This window comes from Equus przewalskii, chromosome 20 (genome assembly GCF_037783145.1).
Source record: "Equus przewalskii isolate Varuska chromosome 20, EquPr2, whole genome shotgun sequence".
NCBI classification, from domain to species: Eukaryota; Metazoa; Chordata; class Mammalia; order Perissodactyla; family Equidae; genus Equus; species Equus przewalskii.
Window position 1 is genome coordinate 42,944,420 of NC_091850.1, and position 15,414 is coordinate 42,959,833.

Genomic DNA, 15,414 nt, shown 5'->3' on the forward strand with positions numbered 1-15,414 from the left:
TGTGGCTGAAAACAGGAAAGCAAATAGTAGGACAGTGATCAGTACAAAACATGGAAGGTGATTCAGGATGAAGAGTGAGTAGGTGCTGGAAGAATCTCTCTGTTTGGAAACACTTTCTAATATGTCCCTCAATCCACAAGTTCATTAGACTCTATGACAGCATTTACCCTACCGAGATCACTGGCAGTCTTGTAGATGTCCCCCATAAAACTGAGCTCATGCAGGAGAGGGACTGCATGTTCATCTCTGGGTGTTCAGCACTTACCAGAGTACCTGGCACAGGGGAGACCACAAATGGTTGCTGAAAGCATGTTGAATAAACTAGGACATTAGCGTACTATTTGGAGCACAAAAGTAGCATTTTAATCTAATCTAGATAACTGTGGAAGAGAATGACAGAAGCAAATATGTTTAAATTAAGGGTATTTCTAAAATTGTCAATAGAATGCCTTTGCATAACATTCTTTTTCAGATGGTAAATAATTGCCTGTTCTTTGGAGAAACTTTCAAACGTTAAACTGATGCTGGAAACGGGAGGGAAAAAAAGCAAATTGGTCTTGATTGCAACAGATTAAAGTACGCATTTTCTTCTTTTGCCAAATTCCCATATTCTGGAAGAATAATATCTGTGTGCTCTTCCTGCATATTTATGATATCTAGTGAAGTGTTTGTTAATCTTTTATCATAGCAAGGATCAATCCCAATATACTCAACCAAGAAGGGTTCTTTTGCCTTCACACCAAGTGAAATATTTGCACCGCTTTATTGGACCCTGAGAACTGTACTTTTTAAAAACTGCCTATTCATGGTGTGGTCATATCTTAAAATATTCCTGTATCTATCAAAGAACTGTTTATCTAAAAATGTCAACTCTAGCTTTGAAACCTCAGAATGCAGAATTAAAATTGGTAGAAAATAAAAAATCAGAGTAAATCTAATTGCATTAATATTTTTCCATGGTCACAACATGAGCCTAATCTCTCACAGAGGTCTTAGCAATCTTACTGTGGGCACAGCGGGCTATACATTCTTCCACAATGGAGAACAACAACAAATCAGAAAATTACAAAATAGGCCTTTAAGATTCAAATCAGCTTCTCTAGTATTTATACAAAGATAATAAAAAGAAATGCCACAGGAATTGCCATGTATGACAAAGCCATTCCTCTTAATATGTACAACAGCTTCAGAACTATAGTGAATTAGGCAGAGCATGAAGTTGCATTCAATTTGTGAAAAAAAAAATCCAAAATAATAGAACAAGAAGCCCTTCAAAAGGCTTCATTTAAATGTTTTAAGAGTCCATCTGGCTTTTTTTCTCCCCAATATTTCCATGTTCAGAAAGGACATATCTTGTTAGTATTATTACAGAACTTTAGAGACACCGTAGCATAGTGAAAAAGCATGGCTTCAGAATGAGCTAGAACTCAATATGAATACCAACACCATTACTTTGGGCAAGTGCGTAATCCACCTGAGTCTCAGAATACTCAGTTGTAAGACAGGATAAATGATATCTATCTGGTTGAGTTGACATGAAGAATGAAACCAATGGCATAACATGTAAGACTCCTGGTGCAACGTGGGTGCTGGAGAAATTTCTCTCTTTGGGAAGCTTACTGATTTTTTTATAATGCATGAAGATTTAAAATACAAAGGGACAGCATACAAAGGAGGAGAGGAAAGACAAATATGGATTACAAAACAGAAGAAAAGTAATATGCTGAGGTCTAAATGTCACTTGGGGGTGAAAATCTGTGTTGATTTCTGATGGTGTTACCACAGTGTGGGGTCAGCCATCTCCCCACAATTCCCCCAGCCCTTTGGCATTCAGAACATGACCTCTTAGCCCCTGGACTTAAGGTTTGGTGTATCTGATAAAAGCTTTGCTAAATTGTTGTCCTTTCATGTTTCATCATCTCTGCAGAGTGAGAAAATCCTGATAGAAATAATAGATGGAATAATTTGGGAAAATGGCTTTTCATTCTCTGTCTTTTGGACGGAATTCAGAGAATCTGTTTTACATATATTGCCTTAGATAAACTCACTTGAGATTGGAAATATTTTCAATTTTCTTTATTAGTTATCATTAGCATCCCTCCAGTTAGCTGTTATTTATGTGCCTTTAAGGTTGGGACCTCAGTCTCTCAAACATTTGAAAAATATACATCCGAATAAACAGTATGGTAAGAGTATCCGTTAAGTGCCACTAATCCCATGATCTTGACCAGGAATTTTTAAAAAAAGAAGGAAAGAAATTTTCTCATGTTCTTGCCCAGAGGAGCACTAATGGGTTATGAACCCTTTCAGAGTCATACAGCAGAGAGAAAAATGGTTGCCTTGGTAACAAGGCAGACCAATCAGCTGCATACACTCTCCCCAGAGCATCTAATTTATTCAGCAAATGCAGGCTGGAACAGGTGGCTAACCTAAATGATGCCAAAAAGCTTTAGCTCTGAACATACGAACCTCCACATTTTCTTATATACAAAGTTTTATTCTTGTCCCTCATAAAGGAAGAGTTAACAAGGTGCATTTCAGCGTAGAATGTAACACATTAGTAGTCACCAGAGCTGTCTGCATTTGTCACTTTTGAATTTTCTGACAAAAAGAAAGGTATGTGATTTGAAGAAACGATCGCTACTGACAACTTAATTCTGCTGGTTACTTTGAACTCGGAGGTCATCCCAACCCCTATTATAAAATTCCATTATTTGTATTTTAATAAATCGAATATTATTGTGAGTTTTAATAAGAAAAGACTTGATCCCTAGACTTCACAATTCTTGCTTTAGATAATAAACAGTTGCAGAAATTCCAATTTTTTAAGCTATCTGACAGCACATAGGTATTTGTGAAGAATTCTGGGTTGTAAAAGGGGAAATGAGGAGAATAATACCAAGCTAGTTAAAGCTCTATTTATTATAGCATTAAATAATCCCATTAGCTGTATCTAAAGTTATAAAGGAAAAATCTGGAAAACTAACAGTAGGGTATAAACTCTTTCATACTATATAAGGATGTTATTGATCCAGACCTACTTTCCTTTTCCAAACTCATCTCCAAAGGCACTCTGACCTATATCAACAGAATGCCAATGAAATCTGCTTTTCATATTCTGCACTTTGCATTTGCTATTGTCTCTGTCTTAGAATGTCCTTCCAGTGCTAGAATTCCTGCTTAATGTTTATCCATTCTTCAAGGCTAAGATCAAGCATTTTCTCTCCCCAAAAGCCTTTCCTACCTCCCCAGGAAGAATTACAAGCATCCTGCTCTGCTCCCTCTGCAAGTAATTCCATTGTTTATTTCTGTATCTACCTTTTTCATCAGATTGAGTACCCCCAGACCTTACATTTAGGAACTGTGTTCTATTTGCTTCTCATCTCCAGAGTAGTACCTGGCTCATAGTATAAAATCATAAATATTTGGTAAAAGAATGAATTAGTTATTGACACAAAATCTGCACAACCTAACATATGACCAAAGATTTTCAGAAATTTAAACAGAATCTCACTAATTTAGAACAAAGTATAATCAAGTGCCCTTGTATACGTAAGGAACCCGTAATTTTTTAAATGAGTAGAATATTTTCTTCAAATCAAGTCACATGCAGCTTCTCTCTTTAAACCTAAATGTCAGTCCATCATCCAGGCTGCTGGTCCTGCTCATTCCCTCTTCAAAGCATCTCTACTGAAAACCACAGGCTTCGAAGAGCAGAGCTTGAAAATACTGGACTAGACATTACACATTCAATTTGCCTTCCTACTTCCCAGTACATAGTAATCACATGAGCAAATGTTTGTTGAAAATGACATTTAAAATAGGAGACAGCATTAGCTGGGGAGTTCAGGTCTTGGCGTTTCTCTATTGATCTGTTTTTGAAGTCTTCCAATTGTTTCCTGAGGTGACCCTTGCCGCCTGAGGGTGTTTCCTTGGCAACAGGGATGACTGCTTCCAGCATGTAGAAAAAAGTCATCTCTGTTTGTTTTATGCTCCACTACCACTCAGAGATGTTATTTTGTTTAAAAAAAAAAAAAAAAAGCAAGACCCTTCATTTTTAAGTATCAAATCGGCTCTCCAGTTCATGGGCTTCACATTACTCTGGAAAACAAGAGGTGGTGATAATCATGTGGCAATAGTTTCCTCATCTCATGAAAAGGACACAACCTCTATATTGGTGGGTTTTCTTTCTCCTTCCCTAATTATCCCACATGCCTGCCTATGCATACACACACACATACACGCAAATACATACATATCTTTTTCTTTCTTCCTTCCTTCCTTTTTTCCCTCACTCCCTCCCTCCTTCCTTCCATCTTTCCTTTCTTTCTTTCCTGTGTTAAAGCTCTTTGCTTGCTATCAATTCTCTCCTTTCTGCATGGTCTCTGTTTTATCCATGTTTTATTTTGAGTAATGGCTTCTTTGCACATTTCAGTTTCCAAAATCAACCAAATTACAAGTCAGAGTTAAGCACCAACCTATTATGGCCAAAAAAGTCTTGGTTAGAGCACACGGCATTTGATAAGCTCGCATAACCCCATATTATTGCCAGATGAGATGGGAAAATAAAATAGGCCTTGAAATTAATGTTCTTTATGATCAATTCCTCTTTAATTCACATTTGCTCAGACATTGTTAAATGGTAGAGCAACATTTTATTTGTTATGCTTTATGCCTCCCGAAAGCAATTTGAGAACATTTTTCTTGCTATCGATGAAACTTCTTTATGCCAATTTCATACAATTACACAGTGATAGCACAAAAAGGCTGGAATACCTAGTATGTCAGACATACCTTCATACTGTTTTGCCTGGATTTTGTACTCACAAAACAGGGATGGATAATGAGGTTGTATAGAGTTGTGCTGGGGAAAATTCTTCCTAAAGGACACTTCCAGATATCATTTTTATGCCAATTTCAGTAGGTAAATAACTAAATAAATTAGATTTTTAGAGTATACAATGGCACGTCAAAAGGCTTAGACTCAAAGCCCAGCTTTTTCAATGTAGAATGCACAGAATTCTAAACATGAACAGTAAAAGCACAATGATTTATTTCATATCCAAAGTATCCATGGAATACAAATTTTAAAATATCACTTGACAGGTGGTGGTTATAAATCCATATATTTACAATCCATTTTATTCCAATAAACTCAGAACTTTAGATCTGCAATGGACCTTAGAAATAATGTCATCTCTTATTTTACATAGGAGGAAATGAGCACCAAGAAACAATAGGAAATACACCCATGCAAATTGGTCTCAGACCTTGGACAAGTATCAGAAAATCTTTTGATTCTTACTTGTTTACTATATAAAATGTTCACTATAAAGTCCTTAAAGGCAAGAGCTGCATTTTACCTTTATTGTTAAGTGTTTTATTTTGAAACATGATGCTCAACTTTCAACAATCTCTAATCAATTATTTATACATAGAGCATCAGCTACGAATGCTTCCAACTAAAAGTAAGAGAAAACACCATTTACAGTGGCTAAATAAATATTAGTTTATTTTTCTGACATAGCAAAGAGTCTTGAGGGAGGCTACTGGCATTGGGTCAGTGGTTTCAGCAGGTTAAGGCTGGAATTTCTGAAATTGTCTTGGGATATCCTCATATTTGCCTCCTCTTGGTCACAAAATGGATGCAGCAGCTTTCAGCATCCCAGTCTGCCTTCATGAAGAAAGGGAGAAGAAGCCATGCCAGCCATATCTTTCTCTTATAGCAGGTAAACAATATTTTTCATAGAGCTCTTAAAAAATTTATGCTCATGTCTCAGCATCCACAACTAAATAATATGGCCACTGTCACTGCAAGGGAGCCTGGGAACTTAGTTTTTTCAACTGTTATAACAAACATGACAATGGAGAAATGGATTTGAAATACCTGGAGATGAGCTAAAAAGATTATATGCTTATTTGTTGATGGATAGGTAGCTAGCTAGATAGATTGATAGATGATAGATAGATAGATGGATAGACAGATAGAGGAAGAAAGAAATCAGGAAGAAACAGAGAAAGTAATCAGGAAAGAGATCAAAAAAGAAAATAGGAAAAACGTATTTTACTGAAATCTTGAAATAGTAAAGTGAAGTATTCAAAATGAGAAATAGAGGGGATATGAAGCTGCAACTGCACGTTTTCCAAATGCCTTCCATGGTGAAATCCCAGAAGCGTGTCCAGTGAGCACTGTCACTAGTAATCAAAGCAGGCTAACAGAGAGAGCAGAGCAGTTTCAGTGGACATTAAGAACCCAGTGTTTGGCCAGTTGGTAGGTCAAGGGAAAGCATCAGAGAAACTATTGCTAAGAAAATCGCTTATAAGTATCCAAAATTTAAAATCGCTAAACTGTGTGGATAATGTAAAATAACTTTTTCTCACTCTTCTTAACACAGAATTTGGAAGAACAATATTATTACAAACTATTTATCGTTTGACTTTAAAGTCACTTCCAAGTATTCTGAAAGTACTTACAAATATTTATGGAAGCTCTTTCTTTTCCTTTGGGTCAGTATCACCCAATATGAAAATCAGCTGTGCTGGATGAATTGCTATAGGATCAAGTGAGCAGGTTCAACTTCTAGGTCACCCTTGTCCCTTTATCCTTCTAAACACAAGTGTGAAAGTTCATGGTATCTCTCTGTCCTTAATCCCCTTTTAGAATATCAACTCCAGGGTAGTCTCCGTTGGGCTTGTCTGCTGCTACATCTCAAGTGTTTACAACAGTGCCTGGTACAATATAGTCCTTCAACACATAGTTGTTGCCTGATGACGTAAAAATGAATCCCTTGTAGACCAATTGCCTACCAGGCAAATAATAGTCTACCTGGAGGTGAAATTCAATAAATTCTGCAAAACTCTCCTCCAACACGAGTTGTACAGCAATAGAGTTAAACATCAGACCCTTCTTCATAAAACAGCTCATTGATCAAAAGATTTAGACTACAAAAAAAAAAGAACCACATGCTTATCTTTCTGTTTCTGTTGCTAAGCCCAGTGCCTGGCGCATAGTAAATGTTTGTAAAATGAATTGCTGACCAGATTTTATATGGAGTGACTACCAAAGTAGTGGTGATCACAGTTTTGGTTCAAACCTTAAAATAAAACCACACTGACGTGTTTCCAATGAACATTCAACTCCTGAACTTCATTCTTAAGAATATTATCCAAGTTCAAAATCATTCCTCTTTCCAACCAGAAGGCTAATGAAAATTTGAGAGGAAATTCATAAGACCCAAGTCAGAGTTAAGCTTATACTCACTCATGTATGAACATGTACACATTTAACATAGCTCTTTTTTCTTATATCATTCTGGGCTTGTAAAATAAATTATCCTCAAAGAGGAAAAAAAAGGGTACAACTAAGAGCCCTAGTGGGCTTTTCTCTAAGAAAACAGAACTGAATAACCCTACAAAGAACAGGATTCTGTAAAATCATGTTATTAATTTGTATCTACGCAATTCCAAGTACAATTTGGAACAAGTGTAAATGAAGATAATATATTTCTTTATGGCTGGAAAATTAAAAACATTGTTTTGTTGCATTTAACTTTTTTTTATTAGTACCTAAACCAGCCTTAAAGTAGAGCTCATCATTAATACCATTTATACACAATTCTACAACAGAACAGCAGGTAAAGTAAACATATGCGTTCTCAACGTCAGATGTTGCATTTACTGAAATACTTTTAAAACAAGCTCTACTCTTTCAGTCATAATATTTTTACGGTTCCGTGCAAGCTTAGCTAGGTGAGCATAATCCCATGTTAATATCTTATAGGTATGCATGTACACATTTTTTAAAAGCACTGTAATTCTTCCAACTCTTATTGATTTCAGCAAAGCCAAAGAAGTTCAGTTTCTTTCTCGCATAACTGCAAGCATAAAGATATTTTTAGTTTAAGCATTTTATTCCATAAAATGAAAAGGAACAAAACACACCCAAAGCAAAACATACAAACAAAAGACAGAAATAAGTCAGTTGGAAAGCCGTAGGCTGAAGCGTTAATTGAACATTACCTTTTTCTCATAGTGAGGAAAATGCATCATGGTCATTTCTGTCTTTCTCACAGTGCTGGTTTAAAACCCCCAACTGAGAAGGCAGCTGTGCAGAGCAAGGAACTGGTGAGCTCAGCAGGAATCCTGTATCCTAATGCTACTCCCAGAAATTCATGCTTTCTTTCAGTTGCCGTGCTGTCATTAGTAATGCCAGAAATGTGAAATGTTGTCCTCTTTTCCGCAGCAGTGGTACAAAGATCACAGGGCTGATGTCTTTAAAGACTTCAAAAGCCTGGATCACCCTGTTTTTATTGTTATTTATTTTCAGTGTAGCTTCCAAAGTGCAGGCGTTGGCTACTTTTCAAGGTATTTGAAATTCTGGAGAGCTTTCATTAATCATAGTGTTAATGGAATAGATGGCAAAACAGACATGAAAGTTGAAGCATATGGGAGAGGGAATGGTAAGGTTGCTTTTTCCCCCTCCCCATGCAAAAAAAAAAAAAAAAAAAAGACTTCCTTGTTGTAGAGCAATTGTTTTTCCTAGAAGGCAACCATGAAACCTTGTCTTAAGAACCAAAAACATTATATGTTATGCCTCAGGTAAAAGTAACAATACAAAATTAACTACAACCTAAAATAAAGCTACATTTCTTAAAAGCCCTTGAAAAAGCAATTATCTGTTTCCACATAGAACATTAAAAATGTTTTATGAAGTACTCTGGAAATGACTTGAAAAATAATTACAGGGAAAGTGCTGGACAACATCATGGCTGCAGTTGCTGGCTGCAGGACAAGACTGATGGACAACATTGTCGTAAGTGAATATAGTGAGTGTGTCATATTCAGAGCTAGGGATTCTGGTGGGGGTTAGCCTTCAAAATCAGAGGAAAAGCAATTGTTTATGTTTTTGAAGGTATCATAGATTTTAAATATACATATACTTTGAATGTATGTAAAAATATAAAATATATATACATATATGTGCTTAAAGTACCAAATCACATTTATATGTATAAAATAACATTTATATGTATAAAATATCCATGTACGTTGGTATGTATATTCAAAGACATTAGGCTTAAATGTTTAAAATAATATTTACTGTTTCAATACTTAAAACAATTATTAACATATTGAAATAAAACTTAAACAATAATTTTAAATATGTAGTTTACTATTGTGTACATTTCCGTTAGTACCTGAAAGCTACAATCAGAAATAAAAGTCAGTACAAAATAACTAATAAACAAGAATATATTCTAAGTCATTTTAGGAGTGTCTTTTGCTTATATTTAGTTAATTTTATAAGTCGATTTTGAGAAAGATGTAGAGCTGAAATAGTAACATTTTGAAAGTCTTGTTTACCCATGGATTATGTCATCCAATAGGAGTTTACAAGAATATACTTGGTATCTAGAATTTTATCATGCTAACTTAAAATCAAAATTACATAAAACAAAAATTCAGATACATACATCGTGGAAGCTTGTCGTCCTTTGAGGAGGTCTCCTTTATTTTTCAAGTGGAGTTCCAACCAAAAATATTTTGGAAAATAAAAAACCATTACATTTTCTATTTCTGCAAAACAAATAACTACAAATTTAGTAGCTTAAAGTAAAACATAGTTATCTTGTTTTGAAAATTTAAATGAACTAATTTTATAAAGAAGCATGCAGCTCAAAAATGTTGCCTTAGCTTCCTGTGTGATAGTAATAATTGCTCTTCTTTTCCGATTCATTCATTCATTCCATTACAATATCTATTGTGATTTCTACCAATAGTTGAAATTTTTTGCCCTCAAGAAGTTATTTATTTTGTCTCCTAAAACACCTTTTCTAAATGTATCAAATATTCAGTTTTAGTCTCAACAACTATATGCAAATTTGTCCAAAGATGCTACTCTGTGTAGGAAAATGAACACAATGCATGATGAAAAATTGAGTAGATATTAATGTCTACCATAGTACTATTTTAGGGATGCATTTTTCACCATTCTCCAAAACAATTTCAGATAGATTGAAGAATTAAAATTAATATTAAATTATAGTTAAAATTAACATAGTAGGATCAAATTTGGAAGGATGTGTGAAAATACTAAAAAGTACAAAAAAAGAAAGTTGACTAGACTATATATTTTTAATACGCTAAAAATTATTTTTAGACTAGACTATAAAAATTATTTTCAGCTTATTACTTGAAGAGCTAACAGAGATTCAATAAGATACATAGGGCTTCAACTAACTGACAAAGAGCTCGAACAGATACTTCAAAAAGAGCAAATACAAGCCAGAAAGTCATTAAGAAAAAAAGTTCAACTTCACAAATAATTATAGAAGTTCAAAAAAGTTAAAATTGTATTTCATTTTTGCCTATTAACAATCAGTTTTTAAAATATGCAATCCACAATAACGATGGCGATATAGTATCAGATATTACTGTTGATGGTTCAAACTGGTATAGGGCAATTTCACAGGAAAGTAATGGCAACAGAAGAGATCAAAGGGAAAATGTCCACCAATGGATACTAATAGCCATCTTTGGGATCCTTTTTTTAATTTTATTTTAAGCCTATTTATAACGATGCTCAGCATAGTACATCACAGAAATGAAAAAGTAGAAAAACTGAATGTCCAACAATAAGTGAACCATTTCAGAAAGTATCAGCCTTGGCAGCAGGCAGGCAGAGCGGGCTGTGACAGACAGCACACATAAAACATCAACACTCATTTGGGAGGCGTGGCTGTGACCACCTCTGAAACAAGATGGAGGCGAGGACAGTCGCAACCACAAAACAACTAAACAGCTCCTCCTTTGTATTACCCCAGTGACTACTGCTTATTTACCGGTGACAACCAGCATGGCTTTAATCTTGTAACCTCCTAAAGAATAATTGCCACGATAGCCAATCCCTGGATTGTCCCTGAGTTCTGACAGCATCCAATTCAGAAATGGCCCCCTCCTCTTTAAACCCTACTTGGAATCACCCGGCACAAGCTCCATCCTTCAATATATCTCCGAAGTCTTCCTACTGAGACCCCCACAGGTCCTCTGGAGAGGACTCGCCCCTGGCTACAGCAAGCCAAATAACCTTACTTAGTTTCACTCAGATGTGTTCTCATGGTCTTTGGCTGCTGGATTTCAAAAAGTTAAGTTATGACAGCCTATTATATTGAGTATTATACATCCATTCTAATGGCACACAAAATGGTAAAACATGAAAATAACCAAATGGAAAACATGTAAACAAAATATATTAGGTGCTATGGTTAAAATGCTACGTTTATCCATATTTTTCCTCCCAGTAACTTCTTCCTTATTTTCTTCTCTATTTTCCTAACTTCCTTAAAATTTATTTATTTATTTATAATAAAATTCTAATAATAATAAAAATATTTATTTATTTCTAATAAGAATCTTTTTGTTAAAAATATGCAAAGCGTAAATGTCTTAGTTTGTTTGGGCTACTATAATAAAAAGTAAACAGTAAAAGTCTGCAGACTGGTAAGTCCAAGATTAAGGCGACAGAAGATTCAGTATCTGGAGAGAGCCCACTTCTGGGTTCATAGATAGCTGATTTCTCACTGTGCCCTCACTTGGTGGAAGGAGCAAGGAAGCTCTTTGGGATCTCTGTTATAAAGGGAATAATCTCATCCATGAGGGCTCTGCCCTCATCACCTATTCACCTCCCAAAGTCCCCACCTCCAAATACCATCTTATTGGGGATTAGACTTCAACATATAAACTTTGGGGGGACACAAATATTCAGACTATATGAGTGAATAAAACAAAATCTCTTTCCTCAGTTAAGTAGGAGAGTTCATATACATATCTCTTATGCATTCAATTTTCCCATTTATTTAGCAAAAAATAAATGTGCACAAAATCTTTAATTCATGCATACTATTAATTGATGGTCCTAAATTGATAAACCTAATGATTGATTAATTCATGCATATAATTAGTTGATTAATTGATACATGTAATGAATTAATTTATATGCATCGGTAATTATTTGGGATACATAACAATGTAATAATTCATTCCTTTACCTGTTCATCGATTTAATTTTTGTGTTCACTCATCTATTATTTTATCACATATGTATTGAGCTGCTTTAGTTTTCCAGACCTAAGGCTAGGCGTTGGTGAGGCAGAGTTGGACATGATTAACTGCCTACCAGAAAGGAGCTCACTCTGCAATGAGGAGGTAGAGAAGGTAAAAATGTTATCAAACAGAGGGATCCGTGCTCTGTTCTCAAACACATGATGCCTTGGTGCAGTGTCAAGAGGGTATTTTCTTCCTTGGGAGAGGTCGGGGGTGACTTCAAGGAGGAGACCATGCTTACTGTAAGGCCTCAATAACAAGTATGTGTTTGTCAGGCAAAGAAAAGATGGAGGAATATTCCAGCCTGTGTGAGAGTCTATAATTAAGAGCTAAAAGGAGAAAGTCAATTAATGCTTTGAAAGATTAGAAAAGTTGAGATCATTGTGGGTGTAATCTTGAGGGATTTGTGAAGGAAGTGATATTTGACCCAGATTTTAGAAAATGGAGGAGGTATAGAGGGGGAGAAAGAAGATTCAACCTGGAGTGAGGACATAAGCATTTGTCCTAGTCCGTGTTATGGTGGGTGATATAAATTATGATAGAATAATTTGCTTGTGTCCATAGAGCCAGTAGATAAATTAGGATACAAAATTTTAGTTTTGGGGCAAGGACCATTCTATGAATGACAAATTAAATCAGATCTCGTATGTGACAAACCTTCATTGCTATGATAGTAAATGGTCACTTGCTGTAGGATCTTTTTTGAGCCAAGGGAGGTTCACACACAAAAAAATCAGCGAAAAGCTTAGACGAGAACTTTCTAATCTACTCCAGCTGTCCCACGAAGACACCACCTGTCTATTAGGATCGCCCTGACGGTACTACAAAGAGATTTCTCTGACACATTGCTACACTTCTGTGTTCTCTGATCTCCGAGTTGGGCCAAACATAACAAAAGTAAGAGGAAATACTTCTTCAAAATTAACTAGCTAAAAAAAAAATGATCAGTCAGATTTTGATGGAGAAAACTTATGCCAAGTTCCAAAGAAATGCAAAGTGCAAGGAAGGATATTTTTCAAACTTTAAATGAGGTTTGGAAATGTTGCAGAGATGGTTACATATGGCAGGCCAACAGAATTCATGCCAAAAGAGGCAAAATGAATGTGAGAAGGTGTGAAGATTGATCTGTGCATATGGGGAACATTAGCAAAGGAAAATATCTGTATAGGAAATGGGCCACATTTGTATAGAAAAGAGAGCTCAGTGGAGGGAGCAGTTCAAACATGATATGAATGAGGAACCAGATAAATTAGTTTGACATTTTAAACTATCTTGGATTCTATTTGATTTTTATTTCCTCCTCTAAGTCTAAATAACAGTCTTTTATTTCTTTATCTAGAACCATCCCTTCCTCTTTTCCATTCCATTAGCATAAAACACGTGAAAGAAGCCTGCTCCTCTTGTAAAGCTAAAAATGTAGACACATTTAGGAGGAATCAAAAGGCAGGACCAAACATTTATTTTGTCCTATTTCATGTTTAAAGGCACTTTTTTTTCTTTGTTCCTAGTAATGATTGCAGAGTCAGCACTTATTGGGGAGAAAATGACAAGAGAATGCAATCGACTCATGTTAAGGAATTTTCTTTGAAATATAGTACATACTCAAAAGTCTTATTGTTCTGAAAAGGTAGAAGGCATAGCATTTTTTTGCATTTAGTTTCAAAACTGTCCTATTTACAGAGTTAACATGTATTGACTTCCAAATTTAGCAGCTTAAAACAAACATTAGTTACCTCACAGTTTCCGTGGGTCAGGCACCCTGGTTCAGCTTATCTGGGTCCTCCGGCCCGTGGTTACTTACAAGTCTGCAGTCATGTTAAGATTTGACTGAGGGAAGATGTGCTTCCCTGGCAACCACTGATTTGGCTTCTGTTTCTATAGCGTTTTCTTTTTCAGAACCTCACATAAATGGAATCATAAAGTACATAGCGTTCTAAGATTGGCTTCTTTCACTTAGCAATATTCATTGAAGATTCATCCATGTCTTCAATGGCATGATAGTGCATTTCTTTCTATTGATGCATAGTGTTCCATTGTATGGATGTACCACAGTTAATTTCTTCATTCACCTTTTGACAGATATGATGACTACTTCCAGTTTTTGATGAGTATGAACAGAACTCCCATGACCATTCACGTGCAGGTGTGCAAGCTTTTGTGTAGGAAGAAATTTTCAAGTCAATTGGGTAAATACTCAGAAACACAAATGATGAGGGATAAGGTAAGTCTATGTTTAGCTTTATACCAACTTTTGAACCAATGATGTGCGTGCACACTGTTATACAAAGTTTTTTAGCATGATGTTCTTTATATATTTTTGTCACCCCCCCTCGTAAATGCTCTCTAATAAATCATAAGAAAGTTGAGAAAGAATGAGGTCAACAATTCCTGTAAGCCAGCATTTCCTAGATTGGATTCTACTGGGCAGGGGAGTCATGGAGGAGAAGGGTTTAAATGGGGACAGAAAAATCTCAGTTAAATTGTAAAGATGAAAGGAGTATCTGAGGTAGTAGTAGTCAGGAATGGAGGGAATATATTTCATATCTGAATTTAGGTATTAGAAAGCAGGCTGGAAAGGAATAGCAGAGAGTCTATTAAAAAAATCAGTCCTAAGAAGGGAAAGAAGTATGAGAAAAGACAGACATAAAGTAAGTAACTAGGGAGATAAATTAAATAGCAGGATGAAGAAAGCATGAGAATATGAACTGGAGGTGCATCATAATGACTGGGGATGTGAACTCTGGAACCATCAGAAGGATGTGGATTTTGGTGTGACTTACCTCCCTGATAATAAGTCTAAGAGCAGAGCCAGCCCCTATGGCCTAGTAGGTAAAAGTCCAGGGCGCTCCGCTTCGGATGCCTGGTGTTCTGATAGTCAGGGGGTCAAATTAGAAAGCTCATAATAGATGCATGATTAAATATGTACTTTCTTTCTAAAATACATATTGCCCTTATAAACGTCTATAATATTTTCATAAGGCTTGGTTTCTGTTTTGATTTAGCCTCACTTGAACATGATCCTAATTCTCAATTTTCCCCAATATTTCCTCAGAACTCTGAAATACAAAGAACCAAAATTATCAACTGCAAAATATATGCATAATTGAGGTAATTTGTAATTCTGGCATTAAAAAATACATGTAATAAGCTGTTTAACTTCATTTCTAGTCTTCTAATTAAATAGCAATAACCTCTTTTAAGGACGAGTTATGAGTTCTCTTTAACTATTTCTCCACCTCCATCATTGCTACTCTAGGGTTGTCTGTATACACAAATGTAGGGAAAACATAGAATTTGAGTCCTTTTGAATGG

The 15,414-nt window shown here is 35.6% G+C and overlaps 2 long non-coding RNA genes across 3 annotated transcripts in view; one reads left to right on the plus strand and one right to left on the minus strand.

The window, feature by feature from the left end:
• The window catches only part of LOC139077945 (uncharacterized), a 224,472-nt gene extending 215,702 nt beyond the window's left edge, over nt 1-8,770 (minus strand). For both annotated transcript variants that reach the window (XR_011530621.1, XR_011530620.1), the window contains exon 1: nt 8,020-8,770. This is a non-coding gene — a long non-coding RNA (uncharacterized lncRNA). The remainder of the gene's footprint in view (nt 1-8,019) is intronic.
• A 5,273-nt stretch (nt 8,771-14,043) lies between these two features.
• LOC139077947 (uncharacterized) overlaps nt 14,044-15,414 on the plus strand; it is a 38,946-nt gene continuing 37,575 nt past the window's right edge. The window contains exon 1 of the long non-coding RNA XR_011530622.1: nt 14,044-14,323. This is a non-coding gene — a long non-coding RNA (uncharacterized lncRNA). The remainder of the gene's footprint in view (nt 14,324-15,414) is intronic.